This window comes from Argiope bruennichi, chromosome 7 (assembly GCF_947563725.1).
Source record: "Argiope bruennichi chromosome 7, qqArgBrue1.1, whole genome shotgun sequence".
Classification (NCBI taxonomy): domain Eukaryota; kingdom Metazoa; phylum Arthropoda; class Arachnida; order Araneae; family Araneidae; genus Argiope; species Argiope bruennichi.
The window spans coordinates 108,575,095-108,593,520 of NC_079157.1; positions in this window are offsets into that span (position 1 = coordinate 108,575,095).

Consider the following 18,426-nt stretch of genomic DNA (forward strand, 5'->3'; position numbering starts at 1 on the left):
GACCACTGTGTGATGCTGTTTATTGCAATTTGCAATTGGCGCTGAATGAAGTTCAAATGCATCCCTGTACAGGGATAGAAAAAAAACCTTTTACAGAAAGTGGAAGTTGTTTTAAAATGTTATTGATTTTTAAAATAAAAAGTTGCATTTAAAACGCTGCCTTCAGGGACATCTTCCTCTTGTATAAAAAAATCAGATAGTGCAGTTTCTATCTAGACCCGGAATTTTCTAAGTTTAAAAAAATTATTGATAAAAATAACAAGATTTCCTCGTAGTCCAAGATCATGTAAGTATTTTAAAATTCCTTATCTCCAAGTCCGATCTTAAGTCTTCTCAATGTCAAAAAAGATAGCCACCATATGTTTTTTTTTTTGTAAAAATGCAAGGCGAATATCTGTTTCAAGGGTAAGTAAATTATCGGTTTTACTCTGACCTCGTCTAAATCCATTTTGGGATGCTGAAGGAAATTATGTATCTCCAAATAATAAATCAGTCTGCAGTTTATCATTCTTTCGAGCACTTTGCAGAGACAACAGGTTAAAGCAATTGGACTATAGCTAAAAGGATTCTTTGGATCTTTGCCTGGTTTCAGTAATGGAGTTATTACAGCCTGTTGCCACATATTAGGAAAATGATCTTCTTGCCAAATATGATTGTATGAATGTAACAAATTTTCTTGTGAATCCGTTGTTAAATGTTGGATCATAGAATAATTAATATTGTCTACGCCAGGAGATGAATCATACACACCGGTAAGGCACGATTGGAATTCCGAAAGAGTAAAATTGCAGTTATTGGGAAAATTATCCAGATAATTGAAATTTAATTTTTGTTTTTCAGCATTATATTTGTAGTTCAAAAAAAGGTAGGAGATAATTTTGACTATTCGATGTATAAGCTAGAGTCGAACCTATGCAATTTGCAATATCCTTGAATGATGCCATTATGTTCCCTCTATCAATTAAAATAGAAACTTGCTCTGTACGTGTAACGTGTTAAATAGAAACGTAGTTCTGTGTTTATCACCAAAAGAATCGCCGAAGTTAGACTCTTTCATAATTATTGTTTGCCTATAACATGTAGTTAATAATATACAAGTACTTTTATTAGAGAGTGTGCTAAAAAATTTCTAAGAGAATACTTCTGCGGTTTGGTGATATGATCTTTAAGCACACTTAGATAATATCACTTAAGACACTTAGATAAGATAATAAGGTAATTTAATAAAGTATTTTACTTTAAAAAAACATTTTATTTGTTTAGATATGTTGAGAAGTGAATAGTCAAGCAAGTTATACAATTTTGGGAGACATTAATGGGGGAGTGGCCAGCTACACCACCAATGTTAAAGTAATTAAATAATAATAAAATTTAGTATACACTTTTTCTTCAGAGATTTCTAATCTCAGATTTTTTCATACTTTGAAGAAATATTAAACTAAGGAATCATGAACTGTGAAAACTCCACAATTTTGAATAATTAATAAAAGGCAAAATTTAAGATGGCCAATATTTTACAGTAATAATAATGATAATTTTATCTTCAGTTTTAAAATACAGTTTAATTTAAATACAGGAAGATGGTAGATATATTATCATTTTAAGTTACTTAGATTTACATTTTTTTTCAAAAAATCAATAATTTTTATATATATATATTATCTTAAAATTCTACCGATTCTTAAAATTTCAGATATTTGATTTAAATACCAAGTATTTGGACTTCTTTATTTTAAAAGCTAATTATTTTTTAACCCTAAAACTATTGGTCAAAATAATTTGATGCTTGAATGAAAATAATTGGTTCAGATTGCAAGATATTTCCCTTTCTTTTTTGAGAATAATATCAAATCATTTTTTTTGAATAAAGAGAAATAAAATGACTAAGAATTTTTTTAAAGCTAATTTGCATTTTCGAATAATCTATTTGATTCACATAATTGATTCCATGAATCAATTTGAAATTAAATTATATAATATATTTGTTATATTCTTAATATATCTATATGTATATAAAACCTAATTATGTGACACAGAAATCACTTTTATTTCTTATTGTTGAATGGTAACAGTCAAATATAAATAAATCGCTATAGGAACATTTCAGAATGCTTCATTAAAATTTTTCAGCTCCACTGTAAAACCATTTAATTTAACATTTCACTGACTAATGGTGCAGCATAATACAATTAGATATGCTTTAGTTAGGTTCTTGCTGATAGATAAGTTCTCTATATATGTTTGCGATGGCCATCAAAATTCTATTTAATCAGAGAAAACAAGAAGTAAAAAAAAAAAGAAATTAAGAAATGGATGTCAAATAGAAAGTTTAATCCAGCATGAAAATAGTCTTAATGATTGCCAAATGGGTAATAACTATGGCTTAGCTATGAAAAATGATGATGATATCTTCTAAAACTATAATTTCATAAAAATAGTTTTTATGTTATCTTAAAACACACAAAAAATGTCTTTTTAATGATATCAATTTCATTTCTGCTCATTTTTTTTTCAATGCATTTTCAAAATTTAATATAGAATCTGTAACAATATTTTTAATGTTATTGATTTCAAACTCATTCATCGAACATTCGATCATGTGCTTTTGCCAAAGTTAAATTTAAAATTAAAAATTTCATTTTTTTAGACATTAACTTCGAAACAAGATTTTCCTAGCCATATTTATTTTGTGTTGTATGTAGCATACTTTTCAATTTGCCCATATTTTTGCAGTAATTTGTTACAAATTGATTCAAAATTCAAGTAAAATAATTTTTTCAGCCATATCAAATGACAAAGAAAAATTTAAAAAAAATCATTCCAGTTTAATCATTTCATAACCTAAAAGACTGCAAATTTATTGGTCGTGAATATATATATATATATATATATATATATATATATATATATATATATATATATATATATATATATATGAATGTTATTAAAAGACATTTTAAAAGAGTTTCAATTGTTTAAGTATTACAATTTTTTATTCAAGGTTTTTTAAAACTATTCTTTTATTGCTAAAAGAATATTTTTAAACTCTTATGTCTATGAAGATGAATAGGTTGTATATAGTTAAAATACTGTGTGTAAAATGATGAAAAATTGTAGAAAAGTAGGAAAAGAAATTGAAAGCATCGTCATTGCTTTTAGGCTTTTAAAGTAAGAAAATCCCCAGAATTTTGCTAGTTCTGCAGATATCTAGGATTATTGCTAATAGTTGTTACAGGATATTATCTCAGGTAAAGAAATTTCCTGTATATTGATTTTAAGATGCATAGGTTAAGATTAATCACTAATTATGTTTTAAAAAGCATGAACAGTTTTCTGATTTGTAAGTTAAAATAGAGGCCTTTTATTTTTAAAATAGCAACATGGAAGATAATTAATATTTATATAATATAAAATTTTTGCTTTGTTATAACTATTCATTTGTATTATTCTTTTATATTTTAAAAACAATGAATTATATAAGAAATATGAAATAATTCATATGGAATAATTTCGACTTGGAACCAATTGTGTTGATAGCGATTCTGTTTACAGTACAAAACATTCCATTTATTTTCTCTTTCCATATTATGTTCACTGTTAATATAACTGTTCTTCTATGATAATTTAATTCACTTGACGAAAATTCATACGTCATAATTTTTGGTTAGAAAATTATTTTGTTAGGCGAAACAGCACAATTTATATTTAATATCCTGAGAATAATTATTACTAACTAAACTATATTTTAACTTGGGATGGCTCAGTTTTAAAGCAGATAAACAGGCTACTATATATTGCACGGATGCAGTATATTTGGATGTTAGAAACATCTATGATTGAGATGAGAATTTTTCTGCGAAGAATGAATCATGTAAGTAGTTTTAATTCTTAGAATATGAGGAAAGATAAATAAAAGACGATTGATAACCTCAAGACCCATTTTACGCTTTTATTAATTGAGAATCATAGAGCTTTCTCAATAAGATGTAATTTATATCTTATTTTGTGCCTCTTTATACAAGTAAATATATAGAAACGGTACAAAATTTTAAAATAAATATTTATATTCCTAGTAATTCAAATAAATGATATTGTCACTTAAAAATAAATTCTTTGACATTATTCTCATGAAACTTTAACTCAAAGCATCTGATTGAAAATAAAAGCATTTAGGGTTACAAAAAAAAAAAAAAAAAAAAAAAAGGACATTTTGTTTTGTGATGTAAAAATTTTTCGATTAATAACCTATCATTAACCATACGTTTGTATTCACTATTGCTGTTTGAATAATTTTTGTATATATGTAGTATTGTATTGTGTAAACAAAGCAGGTAATCGAGATTGAAACTATATGATCTATCTTTAAACAACCTTATGTAACATCTAAATGAGGTGTTAATCAAGCAAATGAACTGCCATTCTAGGACTATTGTGAAGATAACTGACTAATTTTTAAAATTAATGGCATTAGGTCTACGTTATATTAGGTCTTTAGTTTTGTATATTTTAAAATAGCAAAAAATTTACAAGCATTTGGGAAGTATTCTACAAATATATAGTCCTGAAAAATTATAGAAAAATATTAGAAACATAATGAACGCTTTTTGAAAAGAATCCTGTAATTGGTACTTGTGAAAACAATTTTTGCTGTGTTAATTTCGCAGTACAATCTGTTTAGTCAGTCACTTGGGAGTTTAGTTATATTAACGTCCCATTGTAAAGCAACACTAAGGCTATTTTGGGACGGACCTCGTAATTTTGAACCTCGGTCAGATGACGAGGACGACACCTGCAGTCACCTGGGAATGTGCTCTGCAAGTTGGTAGAACCCTGCACCAAGTTGCCTTATGGGTAAATCAGAAACAACTTTAAGGTTATGAAACTTAAGATTTCATAACGTAAGGTAGGAAATTGTAAGGTTATGATCCTGCATTTCTTAATTTTCAGCACCATTATCCTAGCAAAAGCCATACTTGCATTGAGATATTTGATTCGTTTCTGGACCACTTATATGCGTGGTCCTGCTTTTTCAATTTTTAAAATAACAGTAACTTTAATAGTTTTTTTTTTTTTTTTTTTTTTTTAAATTCCAAATGCATGAGTACAGAAACAAACTGAAAGCAAAAAATGACTTGAAGCTGAAATTGTCAAATTTTAATTCAGATATTGATTGTCCCACTGGGGACAAACAATGTCAAAAATTATATTAAGTTCTTTTATGAATGTATGTTTATATGAATGTATGAATTATGAATTTTATGAATGTTCTTTTATGAACTTTGCAAAGCATACATTATTTTAAACTAATTATTAACTTTGGTCTCGAGCAAGAGTAAAATTGAGCTTTAGTTTCAGGACACAAGTATTTTGTACGCTCCATCTAAAAAAGGCAAACTTTTATTTCTCCCGTTTTTTTTTTTTTTTTTTTTTTTTTTTTTTTTCAATGTTTTGAAACTTAACATGTTATGTTTCCTCTGTGTTTATTCTATCTAGATCTTCCATCCTTTTTTATTTTAAATTATTATTGTGATATCCTATTGTATGATTCACACAAGATCACTAAATGTGGTTCTTAGCATTACGCCCTGTAGGCCATTTCTGTTTTGTTAATTTAATAACAATCTACTCATTTCAGAATTTAATGTCTTAAAGCTATTTGAAAGTTCAGAGCCCGGATGCTGATCGTACTTAATTATTGAATAAAATCAAATTTCAAAGCCCTTATTATTAATTACGATTCTAACAGTCTCTTAAAGAAGAATGTGTGTTTTGTCGCTCTACAGGCCAGACCCTTAGACCTAAATATATCGAGACACATATATATTTGGAAAGTGAAACTTTGCTCTTCAAATCAACTTTGCTCTTCAAGTAAAATTTCAAATAATCGTTATCGTTGTAATAATTTTAGAACGTTTTAAAATTCAAAAATTTATTTTTCAGTTATATCAATTTTTGCAAACAATTTCAGTTTTGCAATTTTTTTAAATTTATACATATATTCTTTTTTTAAAAAAAATTAATTAAAAAATATTTTAACCATATTTTGAAACTGTATATTTCATTGCTGCAGTGAAAGACTCGAATATTTTTCATTGTAGCTACTAATATTTTATCCTAGCTTTTTTTTCTATTGTTGATGTTCAAGATGTAAGGTTTCAGCTTATTTTTTCCTTGTTGAGATGATATAAAAGGTATGTCAGCGTAAGATATGCTTTTAATAAATTTTTGATATTTTATTTAATAATTTGATTAAGGTTCAATTTCAAAATCAAGCACTAATGTAATACTTTTTAATTGCGCCTGTTTTTTATTTTTTTATTTTATGTATATTAATATAAGTCTTTTGAAATTTGAAATATTTTATTGAAGAGACACTAAAATCCAATTTTATAAAATATATTTGATAGAAATTTGTAACAACTAATGATCTGGAAATGAAACGAGCCAACTGGTAACCAAGGGTAAGTTAGTTAATAAATTTTTACTAAGAGTTAATTAAAGGACTGATATAATTAAGGCTTAAAGCGGCATGAAGAGACTCGATAAAATTTATGAATGGTCAAAGCATTTGATTAAAAAAATTAAATAATTTTTTTAAATCTGTAGGTATACTAAAGTTACAAATGTGGAATGCTGAAAGTTGTTGATTCAACTGAACTTGAAACCAAAAAGAAGAGCGCCAGCAATTCATTGCCACCAAAATTTCCCTAAAAGTAAGTTTATAATTTTTATTATATTTGTTTCTTGTAAAAGTTTCTTTTTATATATTCATTTACATATATCCTTTTAATATATTCAGAAAAATAATTTTTAGATGTCGTTTTCTTTTTTACTTTCTCTTTCGAAAATTCCAACTCAAAATTTTGACGAATTTGCACATTTTATCCATCCTTGAGTATAAAAAAACACATTTTTAGAATTTTAGAATTATGTCTGTCTGTGAAAATGATAACTAAAAAAAAAAGCACCGAGTTAGATGTATGACTCCAATTGTAGATTTCTGTCAATTTTGCGCTAAATCCATTCAGTACAAATCCTTTCCGTACAAATATAATATGATAACTATAAAACGAAGAGCTAAATATATAAAATTTATTACATAGATTTAACATATCAAAAATTGTGAACGAAATTCGTTAAGGGGTTAGTTGCCTGTCTATCTGTACTTTCTCATGCAACAAGGACTTAAATAAATGAATGATGTTCCTTATGACTACATTGTCTATATCAAATCTTGGTTTTTAATTGGTCGGGAAAAAAAATGGTCTTCCAAAATGCATGTTCGATTTTCTGTCACTTATATATGCAATTAAACGTAAAAAAAACAATTTAAAAAAAACCCGATAAAAATTACAATCTATCATATCCTTTTGTGACCATTTTTCGCCAATGGCGTGCGATAAATAATACTCAAGTACATGTATTAGAGAATATGCGAGAAAGCTTCGGGAAAACGAGTCTTAATGATTTAAATTGCTTTTCATTAAAATTTTTTTTAAATGCTTATAAATAAATTGTGGTAGTAAAAAATAAATGTTAATCGGTATATTTGGTATAATAAAAACAATAATAATAATAAAAAAAATTTGGAAATGGTCCCCCGAAACTTCTAATGCTTCCCCCCCCCTTTACATAAGACCGTGCATTTAAGTCAAGCTACGAGTGCCTGGTTCGTATTTTAAGCCTTGCACATTAGTCTTGTGTGTTTTGCAGGATACTGGAAACAAAAACAAAAACGAGTATGCATTTTGGAAACCTTTATTTTCGACCATTCAAACTAAAGTTTGACAGAAAACTACAATTTTAGTAAGAACAAGTAATATATAATTTTTTTTTAAAGTCAATTCCTACTTAAATCAACATTTTTTTTTAGTTTAGTTATTTTTTATTAAATAATTACAATTAATATAAATATGTATATACATATGACAGAATTACAATATTAAATGGCGAAATAGAGCTTGACGAAAAACTTGGCGACTTTCAAGACCAAGAAGAAATTACTGGACAAATTTAATTAATTAATTAATTAATATTTTAAAAAAAACTGTATTAACATCAAGTGTCATCCACTACAAATTTAAAAAAATGTATTTGAACTTGAATGGATGAATAAAAAGTATTTTATTAACGATTGAAAATTTGAACAAGATATATATAGAGAGAGTGTTAGCTTATAGTACGAATTGAAAGATATACAACAAATTTCATTTACAGAAGTAGTTTTTTTTTTTAATTATCGCTTTCACGTTCATACAAATATATACTAGATCAAAGGACCTTGACGTCGAATTTAATTTCAATTTTGATGCATTACTATAAGTTTAGTAAAAAGGTCAGATATCAAATTTTATTTAATAAAGCCGAAGCCGTTGTATTTTTGAATGATCGCATTTATATGGAGGTAAATATAGATCGACTGCGGGTTGATTCGTGAAGCTATTTGGTTCAGAGTTTTATATGGATCGATACTTAAGATGTTAAATCTGTGTACCAAATTTTATTCATCTATCTCTTTATGGTTTATAGTTATTGTGTTCATTTATATTCGAAGGCCGGGATAGTCTGGTTGGTAGGGCGTTGGATTCGCGTCTCTTGGGTTGCGAGTTCGAATCCCGCCGACCGAAGACTCCCCGCTTCTGCGGTGGCTGGTGCGTTTATAAATCTGTCATGGTTATAAAGTCCTTCATGTCGAGAGTAATACCACTGGGGGCTGCTGGATCAGGGGTGATCGTTCTCTGATTCTGGTCTAAATTACGATATGAGTGAGTGAATGAAATGCATGAATGAAGTCCACCCCGTAAAAAGGGTTGTGACGCGTGTAGTGGGAAAGTCGCACTCTTGGCCCAAGATGGCACCGAAAAAACAAGAGACGGACCCTATCGGCTGAAATCGCTGTCTTCGTAACAGCGGGCTTGTCTATGGCAAGTGCCATAAGAAACAACATTTATATTCAGACAGCCAGAAAGACTTTCTTTCAATGGATGTTTTCCAGAATTTGATAGAAATTTGATCTACAAATATAGTTTAAAGATCAGCTATCAACTTTCATCCGTCTGATATTTAGCATTTTTATGCTATCGCGTTCATAGACATATCATTTCAAAAGTGTGTTTTTTTGGATTCAGAGATGGCGGTTCACCAGTTTAAATTTTTTGGCGATTATAGTAGTTTCTCTTTGTATATGAGAAATTTAAAAAATAATAATAACCCAATTTTGTTAATATTGCAAATTTTTTCTATCATTTATTTTTAAAAAAACTTATTTGTCTTTTGAACAACTGAAATACTTTTATATCTCTACTATTAATAAAGATGAATGTGCGTTTGCTTGTGTTTTGGCTCTTTAAATGACAGGCCGTTAGTCTGAGAGCTGCCAGATCTAGAACAATTGTACTTTGGAAGGTGAAAGTGTGCACCTCGAGGTAATTAAAAATAAGTAGTTACTTTAATTTACTTTTAAGTTACTTTAATTAAAAATTATGTAAAATGTTGATTTTTTTTTTTTTTTTTGCAGTAATTCCTGAACTGTACAAAACTGATTTTTAAAACTATTTTAAGTTTAAAAAACTGTCATTTTAATTATACCTATTTAATTGTTCTGTGATGTTTTCCTAAATTTCGACAATTTTTAAAGTTTCTCTTTGTTTGATTTTTAATGATCGAATTTTCTTTTTGAACTTGAGGTTGGGACGTAAAGCAACAATGACTATTATCACCTGTATTCAGTTGAAGACACCAAGTAAATTTATCAATATATATATGAAAAGGAAGTTTCAGTCCACTTACAATTGCAGAACAATATCATTGATGCGGTTCATTTCTTATTAGTGTTTTCAAAATTTTAAACCAAAAGAAGAAGAACAATAAATGGTGGAATAGTTGCAACAATAAGAAAAGACTTAGTTGAAAAGCCTATTGAGGGCGCTATAAAACGAGACAGATGAAATGAATAGATATTAAAGTGCTTCATTGCTTGAAGTGATTGTTGAATTGAAATTCCAACTGTTTTCCTAGTCCCGTCAAATATTAATCGCGTGATTTGAAAGCTACGAAAGAAGAATTGTGTTTAATATCTCTGTAGTTACTCGAAGTGTTAGAGAGTAATGTTACAATACTACTAAAGTTTGAAGATAGATTACCCAGGGCATAACGTTTTGAATAGCAGTATGATATCAAGGGACTTGACTCCATTTGGAAAGTTCATTAACAGAAATATTAGAACAAGTGTAAGGCTTAAAATATTACGACTTTGATGTTTGTCACAATTTGATAATAATATTTTTTTAGGAGAATCATGAATTTTAAACATTGCAAAGAGATTTAATCGAAAGTAAACGCAACAACCAGGTGGTCACTAAAGGTAAGTAAATTCTAATAAATTTAATAAAAGTTTTCTTTCAATTGTTTTGAAATTCCCGGTGAATTTTCTGTTATTATTTTACTTACATTTTTTGAAAAGTTACATATTTTGCTTGCACTTTGCTGTTCAGTGCTTGATTCCCGAACAGAAAGGATCTTGGAGAGGGGATGAGGCATCTCCAGCTTTAGTTTGTCAAGAAAAAAGTTAAGCATGCAACGATTGGGATGTAGGGAATAAATCTTTTCTCAGATACTAACCGAGTGTCGTTTACAAATCTAATTGACAAAAATGAGAGAGACAATACAGAGAACAATAATTGATTACAGATAGCCCAAATAGTCCTGAATATGACGCTAATGTATTTAAAAATAGCAGACGAATTCTTGGCTTTAACCACATTATAGGTGATTGTATCCAATCAGGTTATTGTTATCAGTCGTATAACGTTATTAGAATTCATAAGTCTCGAAGTGATCACATTAAGTAGCATCTACTGTAGTTTCAAATGTATTCGTTGGTGAAGTATGTGATTAGCAAATAAATAGGAAACAAATTCTTTGGTAAATATCATAGGAAACAAACTCCTTCTAATATTGTACCAGATAAAATAGCTATATATTTTGCTTACCATCAAAAAAGACTGATCTAATTAGCTCTATATTCATAGATTAATGGACTTGGTGCCTATTTGATGATATATAATGTGTCATTTCGAAAATCCAAAAGTAACTATTGTTTGCCTTTACATTTCAATGCACGGAGACTTCCATTATAAGGAAATAAGTTTATATAAATTTCCAAATATCTGAATTATTCTTACATCTAATTTTCAATACTTTAAAAAAATATGTTTATTTTTAATTTAAATAGTTTTTTTAATTTTTTCCCTTCTACAATAAAAAGGCACAAAAAATTATTTATCAAATCATAATAGGTGATAACAATTTTTTTTTGTAATGTAATCAGTCTTTTATGTGATCATTCCATTAAATACTAAATAAAGTTCAACATTTATTTTCAATCCTTAGAAAATTCGTTGCTTCATAATGAAAAAAAACAAAAAAACTACTGCTAATTGTTTTTACTTATCTAAAATTAACTAAAAAGTATATTTTCCAGTGAATATTCCAAGATATTTTATCATTAGTAAGTAAATTAATTAACCAACTAACAAAATACTGATGCTTTCTTACTTTGTAAAATTAGTAAATATAATTTAGAAATATCCTGGTGTAATGCCCTTTGAATGACTTAGATGAAATGACTATAATTTAAGACATATTAAAGCTCTCCTAAGCAAATTATAAAACATTAAACATTTTTCTGAAGCAATAATATTATCTCATGAGGTAAAGTAATCAAAAGAAATCTAAATCTAATAACACATTAATGCATAAAACTTACATACCACTCATTAAAAGCATTTTTAAGAAATCGGATTGCAGCTGTTAAAATCATCTAAAATAGTAATTAGGCCTAGTCCAGTCCGTCATGAAAAGTATCAAAATTTGAAAATAAATACATAGAACAATTTAATTGGTTTAAGTTATTGAAATGGCTATTTAAAACAGACATCTCATTTTGCATGCGGGTATGTTTCAGAATAAAAGGTGGAAGTTAAAATATGGTTTTTATTATTTTTTAACGTTTAAATAAATAGTTATGAATCTGAGCAGAAACGTTTAAATTTAAATGTCACAGATATTAAAAAAGCATATGAAATGAGCTATTGAACATTGTAGTAGTTTAATTAGTTAAGGACTAACTTCTCGAAAAATACAAATTTGGAAAAATATTTTTCATTTTTAATAAAAAATTGTGCAGGATTTCATTTTAGTATGTTACATAGGATTAAATATCTGTTAAAAATTTCCAATAGATACCCACATTATTTTTTCAAAAATTAAACTTTTTTGAAAAAAAAAAAAAAGATTCTGTTTAAAAGTGTAAGTTTCAATCGTAATAATTTGATGATCCTTACATTCGCAAATGCTACTTTTTAATGTTTTAATGAGTATCAGTCATCACAAAATAAACTTTTTTTTTTCTTTTTAAAATTTTAATTTCACCTTGTTTTCTTGAAAATCGTTCATTAGGATACCATTTGAAATCGTAAAATAACACAATGATTTTTTTTGTCCACAAATTATGTCTGATAGAAAAGTATTTATAGGCATTTTTCAAGCGCCCTATTTTTTCAAGTAATAATGTCGATGTTCATCTGAAATTCTTACCAGGTTATTTTCTTTTGTGTAAATATGTATTTAAGTGGAATTCCGAAAATCATTCCATTTTATAACTCGCTTTAACACATATAAATTTTTAAACTTTTCCTATAATTGTTTTTATTTAAATGCAATAATAATAATAATAATAATAATAATGCTTTAATTTCCAATTTTTATGCAGTGACATATTCGGTTGCAAATTTATTGAGTGATTATCCAAAACATGCCTTTAACTATTTCGTTTTAAAATGCTAATGTTCCAAGAGTATTTTATCAAACATGATACAAATTTAGACTTCAAAAAAAAAAAAAAAAAAAACCTTTCATCTTCACATTTAATTCTTGGATGCATATATCTATTTGCGACAATTTAACAGCGATCCATTAGCTAATTTTTAACTTAAACAATATATATATATATATATATATATATATATATATATATATATATATGTAATGATATTTTAAACTTTAATTTCAACTTAATTAATTTCCAAGATTTTATCTTAATTTAGCCCATAGTAAGTTCATTCTCTTATTTCTTGATCCAATTCCACTTTCTCTATTTAATTAATTCAAGAGAAGCTTTATAAAATTGCTGAATCGACTAAATCCCGATACTTTCACACGTTCGGCGTGAAGGGGTAAAAAACGTCCAGTAAGCACATTCTTTCTTAAAAGATCCCTGTGTTTCCCTTACATGTGATTGACATGCGTCAGAAATCCCTATCAGAATGTTAATAATAAATTAGCACTGTGAAGAAATATTTTTCCTATCTAAATCTAAGGTTATATAAGGCGAAGGATAATTTATTTCGGCCCCCTCTTCGGCTTTTGTACTGCGCCGTGGCGGATGTCTTGTCCGCGTCTCTGCTTGTAAATAATTATGCTTTCCCGATGGATTAAAAAGAATTTAAAAAGATAAAAAGTCTCTTCACTGTCTTCAAACTGCATCCTGCTTCACAACAAATAATGTTATATATATATATATATATAGGGTGATTCAAAACTTATCGTTCAAATTTCGTGGGGAGGTAGGGAATATTTCAGGAAATAGGTTTCATGCAGGAAAGTATGTCCACAAACTTCATCTGCATGGACAACTGAAGTGAACACAAGGAAACAGTAAAGTTAAGTGGTAACGAAATTGCGACCATTTACGCGAATGCGGGATTCACAGCGCTATTGCATCGACAACTAAACATTTTCAGATACGCCTGGCATATCACGGACAATACCTCTTCATATCCGCCGAGATATGCCGCATCAACATTACGGAACTCCAGACCATAGCACAATTGTTCAGCGTGATTACCTGAACTGAACATTTGGAGCTCAATGGATTGGCGGAGGTGGATCGATCGTTAGGCCACCTGATTTATCGACCATATATTTCATTTTGTACTGGGCCATGAAAGATCATGTGTACGAGACCCCCGTGGAGCAATGAAATGGATGAATAGTCGCCGCCGCAGGCATTGTCCGTGATATGCCAGGCGTTTTTGAAAATAATCAGTTGTCGATGCAACAGAGCTGTGAATCCCGCGTTCATGTAAATGGTCGCAATTTTGAGAACCTACTATGAACTAGTACTTTACTTTGTTGGAATAAAAATCACATTCATTACCACTGAACTGTACTGTTTCCATTTGTTTACTTCATTGTCCATGTGGATGACGTTTGTGGACATACTTTCCTATGTGAACTCGGTTTCCAGACATATTATTTACCTCCCCACGAAATTTGAACGATAAGTTTTGAATCACCGTGTATATTAGGTTTAAACAATTATGAAGACAAAAATACTAGATCAGGGTGACCAACATTTCTGCTGTTTGAATTTTCCTGCCATTTCCAGTTTTTTAAAAGAAATTTCTCTGAAATTTTTTGGATGTTACTAATATCTCCAGAACGATGACGCTTTATTTTATTCCCTTTAATTATTTCACAATATGTTCTTAACTTTATCTGAAGATTTGTTCTACTATTTTTAATTGAAATCAATGTAAAATCAAATTTAATTCTCAGAAAAAAAATCATTTTCACTTATTTAATTAGAAGATACATGCCCATCTGGACCGACTTTCAGCCAACCATATCTCAGAGCTGTTTGTCAAATTTACTCAAGAAAAATGCAGTACAAAGATATATGCACATTGGCAGAGTGCTTAAGAATGAAATGATTTGTTTCTTTCAGTAGGGCCTCCCCTATCCATATTGTTAACCAACGCGCCAATCAGAACTGAATAATAACTTTACAAACAGAAGAAAAAAAAAATTACAAATACAAAATGAAATACCTGCATCAAAATAAGAAAAAAATCTTCAATGAAATCAAAATTCCGCTGACTTTTAGCTCACCAATAAAAATAAAAAAAATCGCTTGCATGCTGACTGAATGCTTAGCTTGTAAAACAGAGAAAAAATTTATCCTTGTCAATTTTTTTTCCGTTATTGCATAAAAAGAAAATATTTTAGAGGTATAAATTTTCAAAAAAAGATAGTATGAAGGAATTTTGTAAATTTTTGTGGCAAACAGTTTCATGTACATCAAACCGTATAAAAAAAATGTTGCCCTTCTCTTAAAATTAAAAAAAAAAATTACAAGAAGCATGTGTACTTCTAATGTATAAAGCAAACTAATTTTTCATGTTTAATATTATTTTTAAATTATAAAGCATTTAGTTGAATGTATAAGGAATTTTAAACAAACACAAAATAAAAAAAAATGTAAGAAAATATAAGCAATGATGTCCATTTCATGTCGTCCATAGTATCCATTCATATGAAGAATTCAGTAGTCCGTGTTCAGAAAGTTTTTTTTTTTTTATATGTTTTACGGAAATAATAGCTATAACGTCTCATACTTCATGACTAAACAAAAAGATCTCAGAGAAGAGGAGAAAGTATAATTATTGTAAAATACTTGTTGAGTTATAATAAATTGTTTTGGAATTATAATAACAGGTCAATATCTTACAACCAGTTTTGAATATTAATACCCAAAATTCATATTTTCACTCTCGTAATACGCAGTATGATCGATCTAATGTTCGAAAGAAGAGAAGCGAGGTGGTGCTGGGTAGCTCCATATATATCTTTTTAAATAAAAGAGACCCATTAAAACTTAACATCATAACATAAAATTATAACAGGAGCTCGCCTATAGTTAGGCTGCCTTTTCACATAAAACGCCATTTTCGCTAATTATGTTAACTTGTTCTAGAAAAATAAATAAATAAAAAATCGGCAAAAAATATATATATTTATACATATATACAATAAACTAGATATGGTAGTTAATCATTTTCTTCTATAGTCTGTTTTAACAAATCAGTAAAAGTTTCATTTTCATTAGTTGCCAACAATGTCTCGTTCTGCTTATGAAAAAATACCAGCGAATTATCACGTTTAATAAAAATTACCAATTTATAATAAATGTCCCTGATTTTTTCCGTTCGGCTGGCCACCCTGTAGATTTTTAATAAAAATTGGTGAATTTTATGAAGTTTATTCCACTGCATATCTAAAAGCATTTTTAATTTTGCAACGATGATCTTTAAATTGTTAATTCGATATGCCAATGACTTTAGTTTTTTCCTCTATTCAAAACATCAATGGCTCAATAATTTCTTAGGAGATTCAAGCTAGTCAGCAATTTCAAGTTGATTTAGATGATTATGAACAATTCGTAACACAGCTACTTGTAATATACATTCTTTTGCAAAAAAAAAAAAAAAAAAAAAAAAAAAAGGAATTTATTTCAAACATTAGCCACAAAAATGTGATTCCACAAAGTATTTTTATTATCAAAATTCAAATATATAAACAAAAATGGACGGTGTTATTCAGTGAACATCATATTTACAAATTCATGAGATACAATTATAATGAGCAATGTATATCCTAAAATTATAAAAGTGCTTCATATTTCAAACAAAAAAATAAAAATAAAACATCACACAGTAAAATACAATAAACCACTACATTCTTTAAACATGTAACATTGATTTATATAAGAAAAGAAGCATTTTGATTTAACACCAAAACTCAGATCACTCTATTTTAATACAAAAATTGTATCATGAATATGTGCACTATAGTACAGAAGGAATTTTATTGCTTACATACACTTGAATATTTTGTTAATACTGTTTCATGTTTATGACAAAAAAATTTACACATATTATCAGCAGAAGCTAGACTGTTGCTGCTATGGCTATATACAAATGCTTTCTTATTTGGTTAGTTAATGCACATAACATTTTATATAACTACATCAAAAGAAGTTGAATTTGTAAGGTATAGAAAATTTTAGATAATTCATCATCAAGCATTTAGAATGATTAGTTAATAGTTATAAAACAAGCAAAAATTGCAGAGATTTTTTTAAAATTTATATATATTTAATAGCAAGAAATATCTTCTCTGAAAAATACTTTATATAAATTATAAAATTCACAATAATCATATCAAACTAATTTTAGACATCAAAGTTAAAAACAAAGAATAATTTTTTCTCTCTTTAAGAAACGAAACAAATTTAAAAGTGCTAGGTTTTAAAAAAGCATCTTTTATTTATTTTACATTTAATACACTAATAATTTTGTGCATTTGTACTTTTTCAACAAATAAATTATTTATTTGTTTCGGAAATACTAAGTAAAAAGTTATTCGTTTAAAAGTCAATACACTTTCAATCTTAAAATATTATTACATTTTTTTGTAAAGTCTTATTTATATGTAAATTGAATTCTTTTCCAGGAGAATTCAGAGCTTTAAACTTAATAAGCAAATATTCTGTTTGCACTTTTAAAACAATAAAATGTGATGATTTTTGAAAATATAAATTGCACTATCTTCTAAAATAATTAATGACAGAAATGTTTGAAATAGAAATAGTTAGGAATTTCTTCATAGACTTAATTATGCATTAAACCAAATTGACAAAAATTCCTACACTATTTTTTTTTTTTAAAGAGATAAGATCTATTTTCTATTATATTGAAAACTAATGTTAAAAAAATCAAAAACAAAAGTCCATATAATTGAGATTCTAAATAGATTTTGGGACTTCTTACAAAGACATTAAGAAACAGCAATTTAAAAATGATTGCGTTACATTTTACCACTGATATTTGAAATGAACTAATTGAATCTAATACAATTCAACCGTCATTTTATAACATTTATGCACAAAAACAGAACAGATATATAAAATTTTGATTAACAAATCATTTTTAACAACCTTCAAGCTATAACATAATTGTTATTTATACAAATAAAATTTATTTCCAGAGAATAATTTCTGGATTAAGGACTAGGATAAAGCTCAGAAAATAACCCTGAGACATTAACAAATGCAGCTAAAATGTTAAAAACAAATGGCCATGTTAAAATATTTTGGATATATTCAATGATTTGGTATACTTTAGAATAATTTAAGGCATTCTCAAAGAAACGTCTCATTAAAAAAAATGAAAGTGATATAAAATGAACTATTACTTAATATTAAGCTTACTATATTACATTTTTACATACAATATATTATTTAATTTCAAAATTATCATAAGGGATAAAAAATTTTGCACTAAACAGTATTAATAAATCAAGCATTAATAGTATACATTTCCTTTCAGATAAATAAATAAATTATAACTGATCAAATTATATACGATAAATAACAGAGGGAGAATTAGATAATTGAATTAAGTATAAACAGTTTGATTAATTAAATACCACTGTTCATTAAAAAATGCATAGAATATCACAACCAATAGTATAAAAATCTAATATCAATAGGTGTGTACAAAAAAAAAAACCTTATGGTAGTTT